This window comes from Citrus clementina, unplaced genomic scaffold (assembly GCF_000493195.1).
Source record: "Citrus clementina cultivar Clemenules unplaced genomic scaffold, Citrus_clementina_v1.0 scaffold_8, whole genome shotgun sequence".
In the NCBI taxonomy this organism is placed as follows: domain Eukaryota; kingdom Viridiplantae; phylum Streptophyta; class Magnoliopsida; order Sapindales; family Rutaceae; genus Citrus; species Citrus x clementina.
The window spans coordinates 9,788,403-9,801,488 of record NW_006262022.1 but is presented as its reverse complement, the minus strand read 5'-3'; the positions used below and the strand labels follow the sequence as shown (position 1 = coordinate 9,801,488).

At 34.4% G+C, this 13,086-nt stretch overlaps 1 pseudogene; it reads right to left on the bottom strand.

The window, feature by feature from the left end:
- Positions 1–11,729: 11,729 nt before the first annotated feature.
- LOC18035138 lies at positions 11,730–12,480 on the bottom strand (annotated as a pseudogene).
- Between the last annotated feature and the right edge of the window lie 606 nt (positions 12,481–13,086).

Genomic DNA, 13,086 nt, shown 5'->3' with positions numbered 1-13,086 from the left:
TATATGTTTTTAGGGTTCTTGGTGTGAGGAAAAATACGAGAGTGATTACAAAAATTTCACATAGTGGATTTTTCTTTGCTGTCCTTGGTGGATGTGGTTTTTCTCCAGTATAGGAGTTTTCCTCGTAAATTCTTGTGTTGTGTGATTGGTTTTTTTCTCTATCTATTTTTCTATTTTATTATTTGTGTTGATATTTTTGCTTGCAAGATCTTGGGCGAGATTAAAATTCCCTAACAAGTGTGTAAGAGTTAAAGGTTGTTCTGCAAAGCAATTATATCTGTAAAAAAAAATTTCAAATCCTGTAAGGATTAAGGTTGAAAAGTTTGATAGAAGAATAAATTTTTGGCTTGTACCAAATTTAGGTCGAGGATGTATTGATTCAATCTGGGCTACACAAGCCTTTAAAGGGCAAATCATCCCCTGCTTCTAGTAGTGACTCTAGGAAATTTGTTATGAGTGATGAAGATTGGGAAGAATTAGATGAAAGAGCTCTAAAGTGCTATACGATTATGTCGAGCAAAGAATGTTCTTACTAATGTATGAAAGATTCATTCGGCAAAAGAATTTTAAGAGAGACTAGAAAATTTATATAAGACAAAGAGCATCTTTAATCGCTTGTACCTTAAGTAACGGTTCCACACGCTAAGAATGATTGAAGGTATAAAATTTTTTAATCATCTTAGTGTTCTCAATGGCATCGTGACAGAACTGAAGGCAATTGGAGTTAAAATTGAATATGAAGACAATGCACTTTATTGCCTACTTTAATGTATGGGAAGGAGACTGTGGATCTTGAAGAAGTTATTAGTACTCTATTTTCAAAAGAAAGAAGGCTGAGTGGTAGAAATAATGATGCTTCTGATGATTTAGCATTGACAGTTGGTAATTGGAAGAAAAATAACTTCAAGAAGAAAGGAGTATGCTGAGTGTATGGACAATCAATACGCCTTAAAAAAGAATTGTTATAAAGTAAATAGACCAAGCTCGGCAAATGACTCCTAGTTAGTATATGAAGACATTGATAATATTGCTGGCGGAAAGTCTCTCATCATTGTATGAGACAATGGTCCCCTGTAATAGATGATGAAGATATCCTCATGGCGAGCTACTAGTGCCATGGAAAAGAATGTTTACTACTTGCGGGTCCACATATTTGCACATAAGGCATGGTTTGACATTTATGCAAAGTGCGTGGTGGAATTTTTTGGTGTTGATGGTTGCGGTTTCTCAAGGAAGCAAAACATGGGAGTGGGTATTTGCAGCAAGGTGATCGATAAATGCCGAGTATATGTACTTTGGATAAGGTAGAGTATGATGACTCTCGATATAGAGAATTGTGGCTGCTGGATAGAGGACAAGATTTTACCCATGGTGGAGATGACATGATCGTGTGGATATACGATAGATAATATTTTATCACCTAATTGAAAAACTCGCCACGGTGGAAATTGTTAGGAAATATGTCTTATTTTTCAATAGGGATTTCCTAAGATATTTTCCTCTTTAGTAGGATTCCTATTTAAGGAATAATTAATTTCTCCACATGACTTATTCAAGGAGGAATACTATTAGTATAAAAAAGGAATATTTCTCCTACAAGAAATAATCACTATATATGGAGGTTATATTCACTTATTTTTATAACACAATAATAAATTCTCCGCAAGTATACAGTTTTAGTGTGAGAGAAACGACAAATCTATTGAGAATTGAGTGTTATTGGAGTTTTGGGTGTGAGGAAAAATACTAGAGTGATTGTAATAATTTTTCACATAATAGATTTTTCTCTCGCCATCCTTTGCGGCCATGGTTTTTCCCTAGTGTAGGAGTTTTCTGTGTGAATTTTTGTGCTGTGTGATTAATTTTATTCTCCATCTATTTTTCTATTTATTATTTGTTTGATATTTTTAATTGCAAGATCTTGGGCGAGATTAAAATTTCCTAGCAACATTATTAGATGAATTAGATTAGAAGGAATTTTGGTTTTAATAAGAGTTTCATGGATAAAGTTCTAGTTGAGCTTGTCAAAATCCTTCTCTAAATCCACCTTAATAGCCTTGTATCTCCTCCTTCTTGACTTCTTTCTCATCGAGTGAATAAATTTTTAAGTAACTACAATGTTTTAAATAATATGTCGGCCTAAGGAAAAACTTGTTGTCATGAATCGATGAGTTGAGAAGAAAAGATTGAAGCCTGTTTGCAATTATTTTGATAAGAGTCTTGTAGGCCATTGTACAAAAGCAGGGGCGGACCTCAAGAGGAAATTTTAGGGGGGCCAAATTTAAACTTATAATTTTGATGCTATTAGAAGTAATAAATTACAACCAGACCAAATCATCCAAAAAAATAGTAAGATACTAAATGAAAAAAATTTACATTTATAATTCATGAAGGAAGATGATTACAAAGCAAAAGAGCCTCCACCCATACAAAATTCCAAGTCTTAAAGTACTGAAGCTATCAAAATAAAGAAAAAACTTAAACAAAAACCATCATAACTGTAAAGGGAAAAAGCTTCCTCAAGCAACAAAATATTCTTAACATAAGATACTAAACCCACCAAAATCAGGATCTCCAACATTAAAATGGAATACGACGTTCTTTCATATCTCGAAACTCGTTGACTATTGATTCAATACTTAATTTTTCTGCAATTTCCCTTTCAATGTACATAATCAATGAATCTGTAAGAAATTCATCCTCCATTTTATTGCGAAGTCTTGTCTTTACTATACGCATAGCCGAAAATGATTGTTCCGTAGTTGCAATAGACACTGAAAGAGTTAGCACAAGAACAATTATTCTATAGATAAGGGGGAAAATTGTTGCTTTTCTAGTACTAACCAACCATTGGCTCAAGTCAGAAATGGTCGACAAACTTTTGAACTCTAGATGTTGAACTACATTATAATCATAATGCTCAAGTTGGATTTTTAAATTCATTTTATCAACGTCTGTGAAATCTGCTGGATAAAACTTGTCTGCCAATTGACAAACATCACCAATTCTAAATGGCTCCCTACATTCTCGAGGATCAAGTGCTGAACTAAATATAAGCAACTGCACTGCATGTTCATTAAATCGACTACTTAACTCTTGTAATTGGCAATCTATAATAGCATAAAACAAATTTACCCTATAATGTTCAGCAACAATAAAGTTATCTTCTTGACGCCGAGCTCGACCTTGTCTTGCAACATAATGAGCATTCATTTATGAAATATCTATATTTCTAGCCTCACAAAATGATTTCACTTGATTAAGCAAAGTAATCCATCCATTATCTCTAAATTTCTGCGTAAGTTCTTTAGTTGATGAAACAAGATGCATAGCATGTAAAATATCTTGAGATTTAGATTGCAAAGCTTGGCAAAGTATATCAGTGATTGCCATAATTTCTTTCATAAGGTGCAAGATAAAAACAAACTCAAAACTAGTCATTGCCTCATATGCAGCATCAGCATCTCCTCGTTGGAAAGCATTAGTGCCATCATCAATGATATTAAGTAGAACAGAACATGTTGCACTGAACATTTTTATTAAATTGGAGACTGACCTGAAGTGAGAACTCCATCGAGTATCCCCAAGCCTTTGTAAAGTGCTAATTTGATTATGCCCTCTCCCACTCTTAAGCTCATCAATGGAAATCATGTACTCAATGTCAGCAGCTTGAGCACGTTTCAGTTCTTCATTGCGCTTACAAGAAGCACCAACAATATTCACAACAGAAGTCAGTTTAGTAAAGAAATGATGAATAGGAACAATCTCATAAGATACTGCGACTAAAGCCAATTGTAGTCGATGGGCCAAACAATGAATGTAGTAAGCATATGAACAGTCTTTCAAAATTAAAGCTTGTAAACCATTCCACTCACCCCGCATGTTACTTGCACCATCATATCCTTGCCCTAGAATATTTTGAATATTTAAATTATTATGAGACAATAAAGAGTATATCTCATCTTTCAAGGTCACTGCAGAAGTATTAAAAACATGAACAAGTCCAAAAAAAGGTTCTCGCACAAAACATCTTTGTCAACAAATCTCAAAGCTACAGCCATCTATTCTTTCTTCGATTCATCGCGTGATTAATCTACAATTAAACAAAACTTTGCATCTCCTATTTTTTCACGAATTGCCTTTTTCACTTTCATGGAAAAGACATGTAAAATTTCTTTTTGAATATTTGGTGATATATAGGAGGCATATTTTGGAGCTTTATCAAATATAACTTCTGCAATCTTTCCACGATTTAATGATTTTTTGCTCTCATCATGGCCACTAAAAGAACAACCTTGAAAAGCTAAGTATCTAATTGCTTCAACTGTAGTTTTTAACCGCAGTCTATTATTTTCAATTTCTTGAGAGGAATAACGATTAAATACCTGTGGCAGATGCTGAGATTGCCTCATCAAATCCTCACATGATTTTTCAGCCTTTTTATGAGTTGAATTCGGATCCTTTCCCACATGATTAAGGAAGGCACAATTTTTCCCATCTTTAACCTTTCTCCAGACATTAAACCCATTAACAGTATAAGCATTACATTTTGGATGTGCAGATGGTGTATTGAAGAGATAACATGGTAGACAAAAAGCAGCATCTTTTATAGGTGAATATTCCAACCAAGAAGGAAAAGAATCGAATCATGAAGATTGAAAACGACGAAGGTGCTTTTCTGGTCCATATTTGGGATACTCTGAAAGTCTTGGTTGATATGGACCAGCCATTATGTATGCTCTGCAAATTTCATCCCGTTGATTAATATCATAAACCCATATTTGTGGACGCAACCCTGGATCACGCTCCAAAAGTTGAGTATTAACTGGATTTGTCTCAATTCTTGGAGATGTTAAAGGTAGATTTCTAAAATTTAGTGAATTGGTAAGTGAGACTTGTGAATTTTCAATATTTGGAGATTTGGTATTGGCTTTTGCATTTTTCCTTTTGAAGTATTGATTAATTTTTGATGGCTTTCTCATGTTTGCTACTGGGAAATTTAGAAATTTCGGTTGAGTTGCAAGTGATTTTTGGGATATGTTATTCGCGATCGCGATTTGTTGGCTGATGTTCTGGGTTTTGTGGCTGATTTCTTTTTTCTTTTTTGTTTTAATTATTTTGATGCCATTGTAAGTGACTTAAGTGGGCTTTCGCGCTGCAGAAAGTTAAAGACTTTAATGAAAGTTCGTTTTCTTTTCAAAATAAAAGTGGGCTTTTGGGATTGATTTAATTGTTTTAATTATTTTGCTTTTGGGCTTATAAAATTACAATATTATCTAATCTATCAACCTTATATATTAATTGTACGGGGGCCAGTGTGGACATTTCACATAAATTATTCATATTTTATTTAAAAATTTCAAAATATTTTAAAATCCTAGGGGGCCATGGCACCTTTGGCCTTGTATGGCGATCGCCCCTGTACACAAGCTAATGCGGTAGTATATTTTCCATGTAGTACGTAGGATTATAATTCTTTAGAATAAGAACTACTAAACCCTTATTTTTTCTATTCAGGCATACAACCGCTCCTTGAAGTATCTTTAACAAACTGATAAAAAGAAGGAACAACAACACTCTACTGAGATTAGTAAAAAATCGTAAAAAGGCCATTTATTACCAGTGCTTTTGGAGGCTTCATGCTAAAAACAATGTTTTGGATTTCAACATCATCAATAGGTCGGTTCAGAAGGAACAGTCGGTAGCATTTAAAGCAGGATAATAACCCTTGAGATGGTAAGGCTGAAAATCAATACTATCATCGAAGTATAGGGTGGAGAAGAAATTGACTGCATGATTTTTAATGACATGTGTATCATAAAGCCACTGACCTGAGTAATTTTTAATTACATTAATCTGGCTCTATCTTTTTCTAGTGAGTTTTTTTTTTTTTTAATGGAAAAAAGCTGTATTTAGATCCCGATGCACTATCCTGTTTTTTCTAGACTTCTTTACTATAATATTTCTTCCTAAGATAAGACTTGTACAAGCTCATTTTTTCATTTTAATTCAAGCCATAAAAGACTCCTTGTGGCATGGTTTTCTAAAGCTTATTGAATTGCCCAGTACAAGGTAGAAGCCTTCTCTTCATATAAAAAATATTATAAAGGAGTTTGTATTCCAAAGAAAGACATTAGAGATGAATATTTTACTTGCATGAAGATAAGGCTCAGTATAATGCTAATTAAAAGCAATGAAATTACTAAAATCTTTATAAGCAAGCCAAGCCGTCATTAGATCCCTATCCTTCCTCACAGCTTTATCAAAGTGAACTAAAATTGATATGTGATTAGAGTCAAATTTCGGTAGGTGAAGGACCTAACTATCAACAAAATTGCATAGCCACTCTTTATGACAAACAACTCTATCCAACCGTTTAAAGAAAGACCTGCCGGACCACGTAAACCTTGGCCCTATAAACTATAGATCATGCATTTTGTGTGAATACACCAATTGTTGAAAAGACCACGGCCTCTACTGCTATTCAAAAAGCCCCCTCTCTTTTTTTATGCATAAACAGTGGAACTAAAATCACCCCCCACAAGCTAAGATCCCTAAATAGTGTTAGCAATCCTCCAAAGATGTTCCCAAAGATACTTTCTAATAAGAGGGATTGGGTTAGCATACACTGCAGTGACAGAAGAAAAGAGGATATTATTCTTAGCAATCTTAAAGTCGATGAATTGCTTGTGATGTAAGACAATTTTCACTTGTAGAAAATCCTTCTACAACCGCCAAATCCACTATAAAAACCGATAGCTCCAACTCTATATGAATTCAAAACCCACTCTTCTTAATGAAATAATCTGCTTTAATCCTACTAATTGTTGGCTCTAGAATGACAACCATAATCGGATTATAATTTTTTACTAGAGAAGCAAAAGACTGATGAAAGTTTTGCGAGGCTACTCCCCAAACATTCCAAAACATTATTGAAACTGACATTGAAAATTTTAAAGATGAGATAGAATCCTTACACAAACTGCTCCTAGGCCTCAAGCACTACATATTATCCTCTAGGGAAATATCCCCATCAGATTATTTATCTTATCGTCGGTCTCACCTATGTAATCTCGATATTTATTGTCTAACATGCTCTCAGTTAAGCCAATATGCCATGATCGGAGGGATCACCTTCGAGTTTATTTAGGTCATCATGATTACTTAAAGCATTATCATTCTAAGTGAGGTCAACGGGTGAAGATGTTGTAGGTTTAGTGTTTTTAGTCAACTAAAAGAAACTGCAGAATGATATAGGGGATTAAGGCTAGTAATGATTATGGTTGAACCTGGGAAATTCATTTAGTTTGCATGGTTAATACACAGAGTACGTGGGATTTGCATGGGTGTGCCACTAACATTTTCATTTGTGGGGAAGTAGTTGGGAGAGTAGTGGCAGACTTGTCACTTGTTAATAATTTTAGGTTTGGCGTACTGATATTATTCTTTATTATTCTTTGTTTTTCCTAAGGCTAAGTCTTTTGGAATTTAGCAGAGTTATAATTTTAGCTGATAGGAATATGGCTATTCACAAAGGGAGTTGACGATTTTTTATTATTGTCTTGTTCTTCCATTCCTTCATTCTCACTCATTAAAACTCCAAATCTAGATTCATTACCAAAATTATTCCATTGATTGTGTGTGGAATTCCACATAATCGCTTTACTATTGTCAGACGATTTTTTCCTTTTCTGGACACCACCACCCAATGCCCAAAGTTAGGATTACTTTTAGAATTCTCATCGAAAGCATTTGCCGTCCTCATGCCGAAGCTATCTGTGTTAGCTGTATCTACCATACGGTCAGGGCAAATATCCTTGCTATGACTATATTTGCCACATTGAAAATAGATGTGAGGAAGCCTTTCATACTCTACCTTTTGAATTTTACCATCCACAAAGAATTGGGATACAAGAGGTTTGTTAAGGCAACTTTAAGAGCACTGTGTGCAAATTTACGTCTTGTAGTAGACTTTGTGTTGTAATCAATTCTCACTATCGTTCCAATGATCTGATCAAGCATCTGCAGAATTCTTTTATAATAACAATGTAGAACCATACCAGGTAATCGGATCCATGCTATGACCGAATTGATCTCCTCCTTGGGACTATCAAAATATGGAGTCCATGGTTGAACAACAAGACAATGACTCATAATTGTCCATAGACCCTGAGATAAAACGAACTCCGCATCACCCTCTGTTTTAAGTAATACTAGAAAGTAGTCATTTTCCAAATCAATGATAGAGAACCCTAAAGTTGAGTTCCAGAGAGCATTCAACTAATTACTTAGAGCTCTATATCCAATTGATCATGTCAATAATCTGACAATACAGTATTTTTCCAAGGTGTAATTAACTGTGCATGGACTTTTGTGAGAAGAAAATTGAGAGATTATTATCAACACTGTCGATAACTGATAATAATGTCCTCGGGTTAAAAATCAAGCCAACCTCACCACCAACCAATTTATTTTCAACAGTTTTTGCAACTCCATTAATTTAAGTCTGAATGAAAGTTGCTGAGGATTATCACCATCACTACTAGAAAAATGGTCTTTACTGACTTTAGAATAATGTCAGAAATTACTTTCACTGACACTTGTTAATTGTGTCAGTAATCTGGGAGTCAGAAAAATAGTGACACTTGTAAGTGGTGTCAGTGATTACTATTACTACAGTATCACCGATATTATGACACCATAGTGTTAGTAGTTATTGATATTTTATTAGTGTCTATGATTATTGTTACCATGATATCACTAGTTAATTTATTTTTAAAAAAATAAAAAATTGAATTGGATCATTGCCTATTGATTTATTGGTAAAATTAAAAGCACCACAAAATGACAAAAAGAAATTAATTTATATCACAAAATCTTTCATTTCACATTTAAATATTATTAGTATATATTACAAATTTAACTTCAATAGCCAAAATATGAGATATCCTACTCTCATAACTAAATAATCCAAATTCAATACATAAAAATTTCTACCATCCAATCAAATGCCTACTACTTGTGGCTAAATTTAATAAATCTAGAAGCTAAATTGAGAATGATGACTGTCTTTCACTCTTTGAATATGAGTAGTATAATTGCGTTATCACAGCAGCAGCTTCTCTGTTCAATAGACTGTATGGGTTAGGATACAAGTGAAGTTGAGGAATAAATACTTCAAACACATTGAGCAAATATGCATACATGGAAAAGAGAGAAAAAATTAGCTGACAATTCCCAACCATTAGAGAAACAATGGTTAATATAAATAAACCTAAAGAAAAAATATTCATACACTATTTATAAGTAAACTCAGTTATTTCAAAGAAAAATTAGTGAACGAGGAAGTTGTAGTTTATTTCCTTAAAAATACCAGAGAAATACAGTTTATTCAACTACAGATATAAATAAGAAAAAAGGGAGTTAATGATTATTCTCTTTTGGTAAGGTTATTTATAATAAGTTAATGACTCTAAATAGAGTAAGAACGATAACTAGGTAAAAATACAATTACTTGTTGAAAATTATTCACTAGATTCCCAGTAACTACATCATAATGTTAAGCAATTAATTACTAAGGCATCAGCCAAGTAGTTAGTGTAGGGACTGACTTCATTCATTCCCTTAAAGAAATCCAATAACCTTGCTGCCTCCTCATTTATATGCATACTTCCAATGTTTAATTATTTTGCTGCAGAGAAAGAAAGTTAATAGAAATGACAAACTAATAGCGTTTCTACAATTTTCAGATAATCACACAAAGCATTTCTTTTATAAATTAACCGTCTACTTGATCGATTAAGCACATTCTTGTTAATTTCCTTAAACTCCTCTATTTTATTTAATAACTTAATTTCAACCTTCATCACTAGGAAAAAAATTTTAAAAAATTTTAAAAAAAAACACTTTCGCAGTGGTGAAGGAGATGGCTAAATATATGCACAGCAGAAAAAGAAAAATCCTCACTGTGTTGGAATTGCTGTAGCCTGTACAAAGGTGTAAGCGTGCGTAACCTTCACATTTTCTTAATTGACATATCACTCCTGCGGTAAAAATATAGAGTTCTTGAAATAATAATAATAATAATTTTAAAGATTATACAAATAAAATTTTCCAAGATGAAGTCGCCATTTCTGCATATAGCTTCGGGTGACCAACAAGGAACTGGAATTTAGAATTTTGCAGTTTGAATAATTTTAGCATATATAAACAACTGGAGTAATAAATTATTATATGTATATATTTAAGGATCCTATTGGAAAAGTATGTCAAGCTCAAATCTCTGTATTTCTCAAGGAACAGCCAGGAGAGTATAGATTGGTAGGAATATGGTAAATTCAATAAGTAGGGGGGTTTGGGTACTATTTCTCAGTAGAATCACTTGAACTACGTGTATATATACATATATATTTGCACATTTTGTGAAGCTGGGCGCTCTCCTTTGATTTATGCCTTGATGGAAAGCGAATAAAGAAAGAAAGACCGAACTTGGTTTTCTATTTTTGTGGAAAACTAAGAAGACCAAAAATCATCAGAAGCAATGTTCGGTTGGTTAGAAAAGGAACACGTGAATCCAAATTAGAAAAACCACCAAATGACGGGCACATAAGTGACACTTACCAATTTGATATAATGGCCATGTTTATTCTTGAATGGTTTTGATGGCAATGTTGAGAACCTGTGTAAGTCTGCACCATTCACATTGAAAAGAACCTGTGTAAGTCTGCATCATTCCCTGTGTAATTATTCGACAATTTTTTTTTATTTTTTATTTTTAATTGACAAGTACATTATTTTAGTTTCTCATCCAATGGAAGCTAGCTACAGTATAATTTATACAACCCAGTACTAAAAAATTACTGCAGCCAATCCAAGAAGTACAGGTAAAGTCCAAGCATGCATCATCACTCAAGCCAGAATAACATCTCACATTATTTTGATCATAATTCGAGCACATAAATCCAAAGAAAAATCTGACAAATGAAGATTATACGAAAGCTATATATTATAAGTGGAGCATTTTATGTTTAGCCTACAGCACAAACATTTTATATGACAGCAGTTTGAAATTCCATAAATATCACTAAATTCTATTTTTAGTGTAAAAAATGTTTAATGTCGTTCATCAGCGAAATAAAGTTAACCTTATAGTGACGATCACCCTAAACACAATATTTTCTAAAGTAGATATAATAAAGGCTATTTGGTGCCAATAAAAGAAAAGAAAGTAGCAGAGAAAAAAACACAATAAAAGCTAAATTTTTACCTTCTTGTTTCTTCCAAGTAGCCAAAGAAATAATACCTTTTAGTTTCTTCCAAGTAGCCAAAGAAACATAGAAGCTCTTCTTCAAATCACTTATTTAAACCTAAAAGAACAATTAAAACAAAAAAAAAACTCAAGATCTAATGATAATAAGAGAGACCCGAAATCATAAAATAAGAAAAGAAACAAGAAGTTAGGATTTTGAAGGCAAATGGTGAACCTGTGCCACCGGTTTAATAGGATCAGTGCTGAGCACTTTTTGACAATTTTTTTTTAGCCAATGATAAATAAACATCCATTCAAGAAAACTCTGATTGTAAAACTTTAAAGCAAACAATTGCCCCCAAATAGCAACATACTAGTCCTGCAGCAATAAAAAACAGAAAAGTCTGTAACAAACAAAGCTATACTATAAAGTCGACCAAAATGCCTTTCATTCTAATGCTCTCCTCTCCATGTAGCCATAAGTAGCTTAAGGCTCAACTTGATCAACTTCTGTGATGACTGCCTTGCTGATGGGCTTTGCCGTCAAAAGATCTATGTACTCTTGGTATGGAGATTTCACAAAGCGAGTCTCCCTCCAGAAGTCAGGTGTAAGGAAGCCATATGTCTTCAACAAACACTCAAAGGTTGCCTTGACAAAGTTTCCAAGAGTCTTGGTCGACCCACGAGAAGATGTGAAAACATCGTCAATACCAGCAAACTGCAGCACCTTCTTTGGAACCCTAGCCGCCACAATTCCGGCACCACGTGGGGCCGGAACCATCCTCACGGTGGCACTGCCACACTTACCAGTCACCTTACACGACACGATGTGTGGCCTCCCGATCTTGTTACCCCAGTAACCCCTTTTCACCGGAATCACCGACAGCTTCACCAATATGATAGCGCCACGGATGGCAGTGGCAACCTCTTTGGAGCACTTAACGCCAAGACCCACGTGGCCGTCCGTGTCACCGACGACGACGAAGGCCTTGAACCTCGTCCTTCAATTTGTGGTCGATAAGCGTGTCGATGATTTGATACTCCTTGATTGGGAGTGAGTGGAGGTAGATTTGCTTGAGGCTCCTGATCTTGCCTTCTCTCACCAGACGGCCGAGTTTCATGACTAGGACCCACTTCTCTTCTTCCTCTCTGCGTCTAGCGCGGCGACGGTCACGTGGGCCTCCACGGTCGCCGCGGCCACCACGGCCGAATGCACCACGCTCGCCCACTTTTTGACAATTTGGATGTTAGGGATTTTTCAGATCTGGGAAGCTTAGGAGGGAACGAATACTTTGGTAGAGGGAGTTGAAAAGTTGTATTTTGGATAAGATAAGACTTGTCCATTTGTTTGGTTTTATCCACTCAAAAAACACAACTTTAAAAAAATTAAAACTAATTCGTAGCCTAGTGGTCTTTTGATTCAATGTAGAAGCTCTAGGTTTAAGAGGTCTTGGGTTTGAATTCGGACTAAAACAAAATTAAAATGATAATTTTTAATTGCTGATACCTAAGCGTCATTGATCGCTATTACTAAAGCTATTGATACTTCAGTATTAGTAATTAGTGATACATATCTATTAAACGCGGAAAATGATCTAAATATATGTATATACTGATACTTTTAAATAAAGTGTCAGAACACAAGTATCAGTAAAGACTATTTTTCTAGTAGTGCATCTTCATTTGAGCCCTAAGCTTGGCTTTCTTTGTCAAGCGGTCGTCGTTCATAGGTAGGGTTGGGTTTTGTTAACGTTCATTGAAGAATCTTTATTCTTTTTCTCATTGTATTAATTCAATTTGGTACACTCTATACATATATTATATAACATAGGAAGAAA